Source organism: Sapajus apella, unplaced genomic scaffold (assembly GCF_009761245.1).
Source record: "Sapajus apella isolate SASKATOON/1434 unplaced genomic scaffold, GSC_monkey_1.0 scaffold62, whole genome shotgun sequence".
NCBI classification, from domain to species: domain Eukaryota; kingdom Metazoa; phylum Chordata; class Mammalia; order Primates; family Cebidae; genus Sapajus; species Sapajus apella.
The window spans coordinates 11,022,542-11,037,424 of record NW_022437002.1 but is presented as its reverse complement, the minus strand read 5'-3'; positions in this window follow the sequence as shown (position 1 = coordinate 11,037,424).

Genomic DNA, 14,883 nt, shown 5'->3' with positions numbered 1-14,883 from the left:
AGAGTGAGACTCCACCTCAAAAAAAAAAAAGAATGTTTGTGTTAAGAAGTTTAACTATGATGTGTTTTCTCATGGGCGTATCCTGTTTGAGGTTTGCTCAGCTTTGTAAATCTGTCAGTTTATGTTGTTTGCAAAATTTGGGCAAATTTCTGCTATTCATTCTTTGAATCTTCCTTCTCCTGTGACTCCACTGATATGAATGTTAGATCTTATGTTATTGTCTCTGAGGCTCTGTTTGTTTTTTTTTTAATTTATTTTTTTCCCCTCGTGTTCAGATTAGGTAATTTGTAGTTTTCTGTCTTCAGATGTACTCTTTTCTCTGTTCTCTCCATTCTGTTGTTGAGCTTATTCATTGAGATTTAAATTTCAATTATTGTATTTTTTATTTCTAAAACTTCCATTTGGTTCTTCTTTATATACTATATCAATTTGTTGAGACTTTATATTTATTTGCTGAGACTATTTTTTCATTTGTTGCAAGTGTGTTCATATTTGAACACGTTATACACACTGAAGCATTTTTACCATGGCTACTTCAAAATCTTTTTCAGATAATTCTAATACCTGTGTCATTTTGGTGTTGGCGTCTATAGATTATCTTTTCTTTCTTTTTTTTTTTTTTGAGACAGAGTTTCACTCATGTTACCCAGGCTGGAGTGCAATGGCACGATCTCGGCTCACCGCAACCTCCACCTCCTGGGTTCAGGCAATTCTCCTGCCTCAGCCTCCTGAGTAGCTGGGATTACAGGCACGCACCACCATGCCCAGCTATTTTTTTGTATTTTTAGTAGAGACGGGGTTTCACCATGTTGACCAGGATGGTCTCGATCTCTTGACCTCGTGATCCACCCGCCTCGGCCTCCCAAAGTGCTGGGATTACAGGCTTGAGCCACCGCGCCCGGCCTAGATTATCTTTTCTTATTCACATTTTTCTGGGTCTGGTTCAAATGACTTTTGATTAAGACCTGGACATTTTGCACATTATGTTATAAGACTCTGGACCTTATTTATTTGTTTTGAGATAGATAGGGTCTCACTTTATCACCCAGGCTGGAGTGCAGTGGGGTGATCATGGCTCACTGGAGCCTCAACTTCCTGGCCTCAAGCAATCCTCCCACCTCAGCCTCCCAAGTAGCTAGGACTACGGGCAGGCATCAGCATGCCCAGCTAATTTTTTTGTTTTTTGTTTTTTTGTAGTGGCAAGTTCTCCCTATGTTGCTCATGCTGGTCTTGAACTCCTGGACTTAAGCAATCCTCCCACCTCAGCTTCCCAAAGTTTGGAGATTACAGGCATGAGCCACTGCACCCTGCCTCTGGATCTTACTTTATAGCTTGTGATTCAGCAGGCCTCCTCTAACACTGCTTTTGTGGGGAAAGTGCAGATGCCACCTCATTATTACCAGGAGGGTGTGGAAGTCCAGCTTTTCCACTTGGCCTCCACTGATACCCAGTGCGGCAAGGCTCCTTCTTACTGCGGGGCAAGGGTGGGAGTACAGGTTCTCTATTAGGCCTTCACTGATACCCAATCATCTGGGAGAAGGAGTGGGTCTCCATTGACATTGTTGGGAGTGATGGCCTTGGTTATGGATGAAAGCCTTGAGTGGAAAACTAGGCCTCTTTTAAATCACCCTGGAGGCGAAGGGAAGGAGTACTTTATTACTGCCTAGCAAGGGTGGAGGTCTAGGCTTTCCACTTGGCCTTTGCTGATGGGGATGAGGGTGGAGCTGGAGTAGAGGGGCTATTGTCTAAAGGCTGTCGCAGGTGTGGTGGCTCACGCCTGTAATCCCAGAACTCTGGGAGGCCAAGGCAGGTGGGTTACCTGAAGTCAGGAGTTCCAGACCAGCCTGGCCAACATGGTGAAACCCCATCTCTACTACAAATACAAAAATTAGCCGGGAGTGGAGGCACGTGCCTGTAATCGCAGCTACTCCGGAGGCTGAGGCAGGCAGGAGAATTGCTTGAACCCAGGAGGCAGGGGTTGCAGTGAGATGAGATCATGCCACTGCACTCCAGCCTGGGCAACAGAGTGAGACTCTGTCTCAAAAAAATCAAATAAAGGCCAGGCGCAGTGGCTCAAGCCTGTAATCCCAGCACTTTGGGAGGCCACGGCGGGTGGATCACGAGGTCAAGAGATCGAGACCATCCTGGTCAACATGGTGAAACCCCGTCTCTACTAAAAATACAAAAAATTAGCTGGGCATGGTGGTGCGTGACTGTAATCCCAGCTACTCAGGAGGCTGAGGCAGGAGAATTGCCTGAACCCAGGAGGCGGAGGTTGCGGTGAGCAGAGATCGCGCCATTGCACTCCAGCCTGGGTAACATGAGTGAAACTCCGTCTCAAAATAAATAAATAAATAAATAAAATAAAATAAAAAATAAAAATAATTTTTAAAAGATTGTCTTTTGAGGATGTTTATTTTCTCATCCTTTGATTACAGAAAGCAGACTTGGAGGAAACCATGGCTCACGCTGATAATTTCAGCACTTTGAGAGGCTGAGGCCAGAAGATTGCTTGAGCCCAGAAATTTGAGATCAGCCTGGGAAACAGTGAGACTCCCATCTCTACACAATTTTTTTTTTTTTTTTTTTTTTGAAACAAGAGTTTCGCTCTCTCCCCGGCTGGAGTGCTGTGGCGCAATCTCGGCTCACTGCAACCTTTGCCTCCCGGGTTCAAGCAATTCTCCTTCATCAGCCTTCTGAGTAGCTAGGATTATAAGCACATGCTACCACAGCTGGCTATTTTTTGTATTTTTAGTACAGACAGGGTTTCACCATGTTGGCCAGGCTGGTCTGCAACACCTGACCTCATGATCTGCCCTCCTCGGTCTCCCAAAGAGCTGGGATTACAGGCATGAGCCACCATGTCCAGTCCCAGCTTTTTTTTAAATTAACCAGGCATGGTGGCACAGATCTGTAGTCCCAGCAGCTTGAGCCTGGGAGGTCAAGGCTGCAGTGAGCCATGATTGCACCACTGCACTTTAGCTGGATGACAGAGCAAGACACTCTTCTGATAAAAACAAAAAAGAAAAAAAGAGAAAATTGATAATTTTTTTGGGGCGTTTTTTTTTTTTTTTTTTTAAGATGGGGTTTCACCATGATGGCTAGGCTGGTCTTGAACTCCTGACCTCAGGTGATCCACCCACCTGGGCCTCCCAAAGTGTTAGGATTACAGGCGTGAGCCACCACACCCGGCCTCTTGGGGCTTTTGTCTGCAGTCGTTGGCAGTTTGGGGGTGCTGGCTTCTTCAGTACCCATTCTGACACATATGAGGCAAAAAGAAAACTTAGGGAGGTCACTGCTGAGTCATTCCTTTGGTCTGGAGGTCCCTAACCAATCTGCTTTCTTCTTGTTCAGAATCTTCTTATGTTCAATTTGTATAATATAGAGTGTGTCCATGGTTTTTAGCTGTACTTAGCAGAAGAACTGGGAAAAAGAGTATCTGCTCCATCTCTCAGAAGCAGAAGTTGCTCCACGTATTTTAAAAAATTAAAGCCAGCATTTAAAAATTCCTCAAAATGGCCAGGTACTGTGGCTCACATTTGTAATCCCAACATTTTGGGAGGGCAAGGCAGGGAGCCTAGGGGTTGGAGACCATCCTGGACAACATGGTGAAATCCTGTCTCTACAAATAAATTGGCTGGTGTGGTGGCATATGCCTGCAGTCTCAGCTACTTGGGAGACCGAGATGGGAGAATCACCTGAGCCCTGGGGAGCTGAGGCTGCACTCCAGCCTGGGCAACAGAGTGAGACTCCGTCTCGTAAAAAAATGTTTTTCTCAAAGAAATGTAGATTTCTGTCCGGGCAAGGTGGCTCACACCTGTAATTCCAGCACTTTGGGAGGCCGAAGTGGGTGGATCACCTGAGGTCGGGAGTTCGAGATTGACCAGCCAAACCAACATAGAGAAACCCTGTCTCTACTAAATATACAAAATTAGCTGGGTGTGGTGGCCCATTCCTGTAATCCCGGCTACTCAGGAGGCCGAGGAAGGAGAATCGCTTGAACTGGGAGGTGGTGGTTGCAGAGACCGCACCATTGCACTCCAGCCTGGGCAACAAGAGCAAAACTCGGTTTAAAAAAAAAAAAAAAAAAATGTAGATTTCTGGTTGCTCATGAAACATTGGGAGATGAGTCATCCCGGGCCTGCACTTGGTTTTGGTAACAGGTGGCTGGAGCTGGGTGCCCACTGCCCCGTAGATGGATTGATTGTACTGCACTAGTTTGCCGTAGGTCCTATCCCTTCATACCCACTCACAAAAAGGTCCGCATCACTCATCCTTACATGACTGCAGGAGTCTGAACTTGCTGTCTCTGTATCGAAGTTGTGTTTCATCTCCAGGAAGTGTTGGCCGCAGCAAAGATTGGATGTGACACCAGACAGAGTCATTGGCAGGATCCTTTAAGGATTCTGCTACATCACTGCAGAAATGTTCCCTGTCTCCCAGCACAGAAACCCTGCCTTAGTACGCACTGTTCCGAGCAGTTACAGTTTTGTTTTGTTTTTTTTTTTAAAGCTTCTCTCCCTTATCTTAGGAAACAGTTAGCTCATTTCTCCTCTTAATTAACCCCTAACCGTGACTCAGTTAAGCTACCAGCCCATTCTTATGGAAGCCCTGCGGGGTGAGCCAGCTGGCCCATGGAAACTTAATTTAGCAGAAGCCTGGGATTCTCAGTGGCTGTAAAGTGAAGCCCCAAGGGGAGGTAGCTTTGTACACTAACACGGCAAAGAATGCTGTGTTGGTAGCTCCAGCCAGATTGGTGATCTGAGTAATGTGGACGTTTCAATAGACCCCAGTGGAGTCCTAAAAATACAGTCGGCCTAGACAACTCTACCATGTGAGCTTCTAAAACTGTCAGCACCAGTAGGGCAACAGAGCCACTCTCAAGGCAGAGGCTCTTCAACTTTCGGTTCACCGACCGCTTTTGGGGACAGGAGGCCTCAGCAGCCTCCTAGCTTCTTTGATCCTGGGCACTCTAGCATCTTCCTGAGAGGGAAACATCAAGCGGAAGCTGCCCATCTTCTTTTGCCTGAATCCTCACCACTCCTTGTCCCAGCTCTGTGTCCAGGAACAGCCACTGTTGCTTCTGACCAGAGCTGGGAAATGATGAGCTCTTTGCTGTATGCTGATAAAACGAAGCCTGACGTTGCCAGCAGACACGAGCATCCTGCAGGAACCTTGGCTTCTCGGAGGCACTCAGCCTCTGGGGGACCAAACACAAAACAATTTGGTTTGTCATCAAAGACACCAGCTCAGCAAGCATTCGCAGATGTATTTGGCCTGGAACATCACCCTTCTCCTTGCCCACAGTGCCATGTGCCTAGCCCTCCAATGCCACAGGGAAATAAGAGTGCTGGCGTCAAACTAGAAGGTAACTCAACTCAAAGAGGCCCTTCGAGGGAGCTTGGCCATAGATAAAAGGATGAGGCAGAAGGGTAGGCAGGAGGAGGAGAAAAAAGAAGCAGCAGTAGCTATGATTATCTTTTGTCTAGTGTCTACTGTGCACAAAGTATTTTGTGTTACATGGTGTGTGTGTGTGAGTATGTGTGTGTGTGTGTTCACTTATCAGGGAAATCCTGTGAAGTAAGAATGATACCTACTTTGAGACCGGACACGGTGGCTCACGCCTGTAATCCCAGCACTTTGGGAGACTGAGGCAGGTGGATCACCTGAGATGGGGAGTTCAAAACCAGCCTGACCAACATGGAGAAACCCTGTCTCTACTAAAAATAAAAATAAAAAATAAAAAGAAAGAATGATCCCTACTTTGCAATTAAAGAAACTGCAACTGAGAGGCTGAGTGTGGTGGCTCACGCCTATAATTTCAGCATTTTGGGAGGCCGAGGTGGGTGAATCACCTGAGATCAGGAGTTTGAGACCAGCCTGGCCAACATGATAAAACCCTGTCTCTACTAAAAATACAAAAAATTGGCTGAGCACAGTGGCTCACACCTGTAATCCCAGTAATTTGGGAAGCTAAGGTGGTCAGATCACCTGAGGCCAGCCTGGCCAACATTGTGAAACTCTGCCTCTTCTAAAAATACAAAAATTAGCTGGGCATGGTGGTGGGCGCCTGTAATCCCAGCTACTCAGGAGGCTGAGGCATGAGAATTGCTTGAGGCGGAGGTTGCAGTGAGCTGAGATCGCACCATTGCACTACAGTCTGGGCAACAAGAGGGAGACTCTGTCTCAAAAAAAAAAAACAAAAACAAAGCATCTGGGCATGGTGACGGGCGCTTGTAATCCCAGCTACTTGGAAGGCTGAGGCAGCAGAATCACTTGAACCTGTGAAGTGGAGGTTGCAGTGAGCTGAGATTGTGCCATTGCCACTCCAGCTTGGGAGACAAGAGCACAACTCCATCATCACACACACACACACAGACACACACACACACACACACACACACACACACACACACAAGAAAACTGCAGCTCAGGCAGGGTATGTGACTTGTTGAAGGTCACACAGCTAGAAAGAGAAAACACACACACACACACACACACACACACACACACACACACACACACCAGAAAACTGCGGCTCAGAGAGGGTATGTGACTTGCTGAAGGTCACGCAGCTGGAAAGAGAAAACAGACAGCCAGGTTTTGAATCCAGATCTCACTGCCTCTGTGCTGAATGACCCCTCTGGTTCTGCTCTTCACCCTATCTTGTGCCCTGGGAGACTGATAAGACATCAATCAGTGAACTCCCTGGCCCTCTGCTTCTAGTTGGGTTTGGTCAGTGGTGGGACTGAGTGGGTAGAACACCCAAGGGAGAGAGAAGCACGAAGCCTGGGCATTGACTGCCCCAGCTCCCTCTTTACAGGGCTGCGGCAGGCAAGCTGCTTCCCGCAGACCCTCCCTGCCCAGCTCCCTGTGTATCTGGCTTCCCATAGCTGTTCCCTCCCCTTGCCTCTTCAGGACCCAGGTCACTGCACTCTCTTTTGTGGTTTATCTACATCTTATCCACACCTTTGTAAACAGTCTGTTTATTAAACTCTCTTCAAATCATACCAAATCCAATACACCATCTGTTTCCTGCTGGGACCCCCAAGGACAGCTCACCATGCTCTAGATTTGATTTTCAGGCTCAACCGCATCATTTATTCAGAATCCTGACCAGGACTTTGAAAACCACTGGGCAGCGTAATGATTGTTGTCCTTGTCACCAACCACTTCATTCTGGCAGGAGCAGGGGAACAGGGCTTGGTGCTATGGAGCGGCTCCTTCTGCCTGTTGTCATCAGATTCTCTGCTGTCCAGCTGACAGGATACTTCACTCTGGCCTGGCTTTTGGAACTGATTCTGGGCTAGGGTTAGGATCGAAGGAGAACCTGTGTTCTACAAACCCCACTCTGGGCAAAACTGATCCAGACTGGGTTTTGGGATGCTTGATGTAATGAGGCAAGTGAGATGTCGACTGAACTTACTGCTCCAAGTCGGATGTTGTAACTTTGAGTTCCCCTCGTCCGTTTCAAGTTGGAGGAGTTGCCTGGGCAGCAGGAGCTAGGCAGGCCAGGGGTTGCTCTGGTCTTTAGCCAGAGCTAGCAGACAAGTGCCTCCCAATGATATGTGGATTAAAGGTAAGTAACCCTGGCACCTTTCTGCTCAAATTGCTGTAGTTTGCAAGTGACAGGCGCCAATTCCAGGGACTTGAATGGCTACTGGAATTGAGAAGTCCTCCAGCTGTGCGGGGTGGGTGGTGTGGGGAGGGAGAGGACACCATTTTGACTGACTCCAGGGACATCAGGGCTAGTCTCCCTAGGAGTGCAGGGACTTTACGTCCTCTGCATTTTCATGACCACTGTCCTAGGCTAGCTGTGAACCTCCTGGCTACAAGCCAGCTATTGCTGGGCCAACATATGCTTCCTGAAAACACAGATCCAGGCTCAAAGGCCATGGGAACAATCCTCCAAAAGCTCAGATCATGTCACCCCTTTGCTCCTAAACCTACAGGGGCTCCCCGGTACTGTCAGGAACTCCTGTGCTTGCTTTCACGGCTCATGTTCTCAATCAGGTCTCTCTCTTTGCTCCCTCTTGCTGTTTGGGCCTCAACTGCTTTTCTCCTCCTTCTCCTTCTCCTTCCTCCTTCTCCTCCTCCTCCTCCTTTGTTCTTCCTTTTTCTTTCTCCTCCTTTGAACCCGGGAGGTGGAGATTTCAGGGAGCCAAGATTGTGCCATTGTACTCCAGCCTGGGCGACAGAGCAAGATTCCATCTCAAAAAGTAACAGTAATAGGCCGGGCATGATGGCACACTCCTGTAATCCCAGCACTTTGGGAGGCTGAGGCAGGCAAATCACAAGGTCAGGAGATCAAGATCATCCTGGCTAACACGGTGAAACCCCATCCCTACTAAAAATACAAAAATTAGCCAGTTGTGGTGGCACACACCTATAGTCCCAGCTACTCGGGAGGCTGAGGCAGAAGAATCGTTTGAACCCGGGAGGCACAGGTTGCAGTGAGCCGAGATTGAGCCACTGCACTCCAGCCTGGGTGACAGAGTGAGACTCTGTCTCAAAGCAAAACAAAACAATAATAAAAGCTTCTTGTTTCTCTTTCTTTCTTTCTCCCTCCCCTCCCCTTCCTTTCTCTTTCTTTCTTTCTTTCTTTTTTTAAAACAGTCTTGCTCTGTCACCCAGGATGGAGGGCAGTGGCACAATCTTGGCTCACTGTAACTAACCTCTGTCTCCCTGGTTCAAGTACTTCTGCTTCAGCCTCCCAAGTAGCTGGGATTACAGGCATATGCCACCATGCCCAGCTAATTTTTGCATTTTCAGTAGAGACGAGGTTTCACCATGTTGGCCAGGCTGGTTTTGCACTCCTGACCTTGTGCTCTGCCCAACTTGTCCTCCCAGTCCGTCCGTCCGTCCGTCCTTCCTTCCTTCCTTCCTTCCTTCCTTCCTTCCTTCCTTCCTTCCTTCCTCCTCTTCCTTCCTTCTCTGTCTCTCTTTCTTGATGGAGTCTCAATCTGTAGCTCAGGCTGGAGTGCAGTGGTGCGATGTTGGCTCACTGCAACCTCCTCCTCCCAGGTTCAAGCGATTCTCTGGCCTCAGCCTCTCAAGTAGCTGGGATTACAGATGCGCACCACCACGCCCAGCTAATTTTTGTATTTTAGTAGAGATGGGGTTTCACCATGTTGGCCAGGCTGGCCTTGAACTCCTGACCTCATGATCCATCTGCCTTGGCCTCCCAAAGTGCTGGGATACAGGTGCAAGTCACCACACCCGGCCTCTCTCTTTCTTTCTACCTTCCTTCCTCCCTTTCTTCCTTTCTCTTTCTTTTCTTTCTTCTTCCTTTCCTCTTTTCTTCTTTTTCCTCCTCCTCCTTCTTTTTCTTCCTCCTCCTTCTTCCTCCTTTCTCCTCCTGCTTCCTCCTCCTCCTTGTCTTTATCTTCTTCCTTCCTCTTCTTTCTTTTTCTTCTTTTCTCCTGGTGGGAGGATGTTGCACCAAAATCCAGAATGCTGATATGTAAACCAGTTCACAAGGAAGAAGTCTGGTTGAAGAGGATGTCAGGGATCTGCTAATAATTCTTTCTCCACTTCTGTTTGAAAGCTGCTGCTTGAACCAAAGGTTCTGATCACCATTGCTCTCAAATACCTCCATGATTTTGCCCAGGCTGTATTCTCTGTCTGTGATGCCTGGCATCTCACCATATCCAAAGCTTCTTTCTTCTGCTTCTTTTTTTCTTTTTGAGACAGGGTCTCGATCTGTCGCCCAGTCTGGAGTGCACTGGTGTAATCATGACTCACTACAGCTTCTCATGACCAAATGTTATCTGTCCTTTAGGGCACAACATGATGCAACAAAGCCTCCAGCCCATTTCTGTCCCCAGCCCGCAACATTCACTCTCATGCCCAAACAGGCTTCTTCCCTTCTTCCCTTCTCTGGGCCTACACAGGACTCGTGCTTCCCTCATGGAACTGTGTCAGTACTTTCTACCACAAACTGATTATCAGTATCCAGATTTCATCTCTCAGCTCCATAAGAGGTGGGACCATGACTCTATCCAACATCTTTCACTCTTTCACAAAGCTCAAGTGTCTTGTCCTTGGTTTCATGCCAGATTCTACACCTAGAATAAAAGTAATGTTAGGTAAATGAAAGTAGGTTGACCAAAATTGTCTCCATCCTTGTGGTTAAGGAATTTCTATTTCCTGGGGAGGGTAGATGAAGAAATGTTTGTCCAAGGATACAAAATTTCAGTTAGACTGGAGGGATATGTTCAAGAGAACTGTTGTACAGCATGGTGACTATAATTAACAACAACGTATTGCATTTTGTTTTGTTTTGTTTTTTGAGATGGAGTCTCGCTCTGTCACTTAGTCTGTCGCCCAGGCTGGAGGGCAGTGGCATGATCTCAGCTCACTGCAACCTCCACCTCCCGGGTTTAAGTGATTCTCCTGCCTCAGCCTCCCAAGTAGCTGGGACTACAGGTGAGCACTACCACACCTGGCTAATTTTTGTATTTTTAGTAGAGACGGGTTTTACCATGTTGGCCAGGCTGGTCTTGAACTTCTGACCTCAAGTGATCCTCCTGCCTCGGCCTCCCAAAGTGCTGGAATTACAGGGGTGAGCCACCTAGCCAATGTATTGTATTCTTCAAAATTACTGGCCAGGCGTGGAGGCTCACGCCTGTATTCCCAGCACTTTGGGAGGCCGAGGTGGGTGTATCACCTGAGGTCAGGAGTTCGAGACCATCCTGGCCAACATGGAGAAACCCCATCTCCACTAAAAATATATATATTAGTCAGGCATGGGTGGCATGCACCTGTAATCCCAGCTACTCAGGAGGCTGAGGCAGGAAAACAGCTTGAACCCAGAAGTCAGAGGTTGCAGTGAGCAGAGATCACACCACTGCACTGCAGCCTGGGCGTCAGAGTGAGACTTTCTCTCAAAAAAAAAAAAGAAAAAAAAAAAAGGAAAAAAAACTTTGGGGCTGGGTGCAGTGTTTCATGCCTGTAATGTCAGCACCTTGGGAGGCCCAGGTGGGTGGATCATTTGAGGTCAGGAGTTTGAGACCAGCCTGGCCAACGTGGTAAAAACTTGACTCTACTAAAAATACAAAAATTATCTGGATATGGTGGTGCATGCCTGTAATCCAGTTACTTGGGAGGAGGAGGCAGGAGAATCGCTTGAACCAGGAGATGGAGGTTGCAGTGAGCCAAGATTGTGCCACTGTACTCCAGCCTGGGCAACAGAGCAAGACTCCATCTCAAAATAATAATAATAAAGTTATTTATTATTATTGCTATTATAAGCTGCTATAAACATTCATGTAAAAGTCTTTATTTAAATATACATTTTCATTTATCTTGAGAAAATATCTAGGAATGAAGGTTCTTAGTTATGTGGTAAGTGTATGTTAAATTTTATAAGAAACAGGGCAATAGTTTTCCAAAGTGGCTATATCATGTCATACTCCTACTGGCAGTGTAAGAGAGTTCCAGATGCTCTACATCTTCAGCAACATTTGGTGATGTCAGTTTTTCAAAAATTTGGACATTCCAGTGGGTGTGAGATGGTATCTCAGCATGGTTGTAATTTGCATTTTCCAGATTACTAATAATATTATCTTTTTATATGTTTATTGACCATTTGTATATCTTCCGTTAGACAAATATCTGTTCGAGTATTTTGCCATTTTAAAAAAGTTGTATTGTAGGTCAGGCACAGTGGCTCACATGTGCAATCCCAGCACTTTGGGAGGCTGAGGCAGGCAGATCACAAGGTCAGGAGTTCTAGACCAGCCTGGCCAACATGGTGAAACCCTGTCTCTACTAAAAATACAAAAAAATTAGCCAGGTATGGTGGTATGTGCAGCTACTCAGAAAGCTGAGGCAGAATTCTTGAACCCAGGAGGCGGATGTTGCAGTGAGCCAAGATCGTACCACTGCACTCCAGCCTGGGCAATAGAGCAAGATTATGTCTCCAAAAAAAAAAAAAAAAAGTTGTATTGTGAGCCTTTTAATTACAGATCTGCAGAAATATGAGTAATATATACCTGTGTAAACACACATAGCCATACTTTAGACAAGACTTTTGTCACATATATGTATTTTGAACATTTCTCTCAATTTTGGCTTGCCTATTCATTTCCTTCATTGTGACCTTTGATGAACAAAAGGTTGGCTTTGTTCCATTGTTGGTTTGGTTTTTGAGACAGGGTCTTACTCTGTTACCCAGGCTGGAGTGCAGTGGTACAGTCTCAGCACAGTGCAACCTCTGCCTCCTGGGTTCGAGTGACTCTTCTGCCTGACTCTGAGTAGCTGTGAGTACAGACGTGCACCACTCTGCCTGGCTAAATTTTTGTATTTTAAGTAGAGATGAGGTTTTGCCACGTTGGCCAGGCTGGTCTCAAACTCCTGGCCTCAAGTGATTCACCTGCCTTGACCTCCCAAAGAACTGGGATTACAGGTGTGTGCCCGACCAGATGAAGAAAAGTTTTAATTCTGATAAAATCCAGTTTATCAGTTTTTCTTAATGGTTAGTGATTTCTGTGTCCTAAGACACCTTTGCATATTTGTTTGCATTTTCTTCCTGGGCAACAAGAGTGAAACTCCATTTCAAAAAAAAAAAAAAAAAAAAAAAAATTCTGGTTGCTATATTTTTCTTTTAAATAATTTCAGATAGACTCTTTCATCCCAAAGTCCTGGTATTACAGGCGTGAGCCACCGTGTCCGGCCTTTACTTATATTTTTATATCTTCTAGTTGCTGAGATTTTTGTTGTTGTTAATTCTATTCAGTGCAATGTATAGGTCAATCAGGGGTCTACCCAGGACTTCATATACAGGCTTAAAGAGTCCTTTTCATTGGTTTCCTGTCTTCTAAAATTTTCTCTGGGTGGCTGAAGGTCATCCTATAACTGCTGGATGGTGATGATGATCCAATTTAAATAGGGTCAAAGTCCAGGGCAGCTCATAACACGACAGCTTGCTTCTTCAGAGTGATCAGTTGATAAGTGAGAGGGAGAGAATCACGAGATGGAAGTGTAACTGAATCTCATATTTGTAACCTAATCTCAGAAGGGACATCCTATTACTTTTGCTGTATTCGATTTGTTAGAAACAAGTCACTAAGTCAAGCCTATACATGGTAAAAGGGGATGACATAAGAGCCTGAATATCAGGGGCTGGTGATCGCTGCGAGTCATTTTAGAAGCAGCCTATCACAGTCTTCTCTATTTTTTTTCATCGTTTTGTAGCTTTCAGAGACATTGAGAGAAGGAAAAGCTACATTTCATATTTACCCTCATGCTTGCTTAGCACTTCTTAATTATGGATATTATTGGCTTAAGTATATATATACATTATATATATATTTTTTGGAGACAGAGTCTTGCACTGTTGTCTGGGCTGGAGTTAGTGACACAATCTCGGTTCACCGCAACCTCTGCCTCCCAGGTTCAAGCAATTCTCCCGCCTTGGCCTCCCGAGTAGCTGAGATTACAGGCATCTGCCACCACGACCGCTAATTTTTTTGTATTTTTAGTTGAGACGTGGTTTCACCATGTTGGCCAGGCTGGTCTTGAACTCCTGATCTTGTCATCTGCCCACCTCGGCCTCCCAAAGTGCTGGGATTACAGGCATGAGCCACCACGCCTGGCCTTAAGTATACCAATTTGTTTTTTCCTATTTATCTCATTTTTGTTCTTTTCCTTTTTGCCTGCCTTCTTTTAGGTTAATCCAGTACACACAGTGAAAGACACAGCACTGGACAGGCACTCAAACTCCTGACCTTGTGATCCACCCATTTTGGCCTCCCAAAGTGCTGGGATTACAGGTGTGAGCCACTGTGACCGGCTGGGCAATTACTGTTTTACTTTCTATCATCAGAGACTAGTTTGCCTGTTCTGGAATCTCAATTTCATATGAATGGAATCATATGGTGTATATGTGTATACCCTATCCACACTGAATAGGTTGTATACATCTATATATTCCTTTTGGTTTTTTTTGAGACGGAGTCTCACATTGTCACTGGGCTGGCATGCAGTAGTATGATCTCAGCTCACTGCAATCTCCGCCTTCCAGGTTCAAGCAATTCTCCTGCCTCAGCCTCGTGAGTAGCTGGGATTACAGGCACCCGCCACCACACCCAGCTAATTTTTTGTATTTTTAGTCAAGATGGGGTTTTGCCACATTGCCCAGGCTGGTCTTGAACGCCTGACCTCAAGTGATCCACCTGCCTTGGCCTCCCAAAGTGTTGGGATTACAGGCGTGAGCCACTGCACCAGCCTCTTTTGGCTCCTTTCAAGCAGCCTGATTTTGAGATTTCCTGTATTGGCCTTTTTGCCATCCCTTTTTGTATGCTCTGTGGCCCAGGCTGGAGTGCAGTGCTTGATCTTGGCTCACTGCAACCCCTACCCCGGGTTCAAGAGATTCTTCTGCTTCAGCCTCCCTAGTAGCTGGGACTACAGGGATGTGCCACAATGCCTGGCTAATTTTTGTATTTTTAGTAGACACAAGGTTTCATCATGTTAACCAGGCTGGTCTTGAACTCTTGACCTCAGGCAATCAACGTGCCTCAGCCTCCCAAAGGGCCTAGCTAGTAAATTATTTATTTTAGATATTGCAGGTATTCCTCATTAAGATTTTCATTAGGGCCGGGCACGGTGGCTCAAGCCTGTAATCCCAGCACTTTGGGAGGCCAAGGCGGGTGGATCACGAGGTCAAGAGATCGAGATCATCCTGGTCAACATGGTGAAACCCCGTCTCTACTAAAAATACAAAAAATTAGCTGGGCATGGTGGCATGTGCCTGTAATCCCAGCTACTCAGGAGGCTGAGGCAGGAGAATTGCCTGAACCCAGGAGGTGGAGGTTGCAGTGAGCCGAGATCGTGCCACTGCACTCCAGCCTGGGTAACAAGAGCGAAACTCCATCTCAAAAA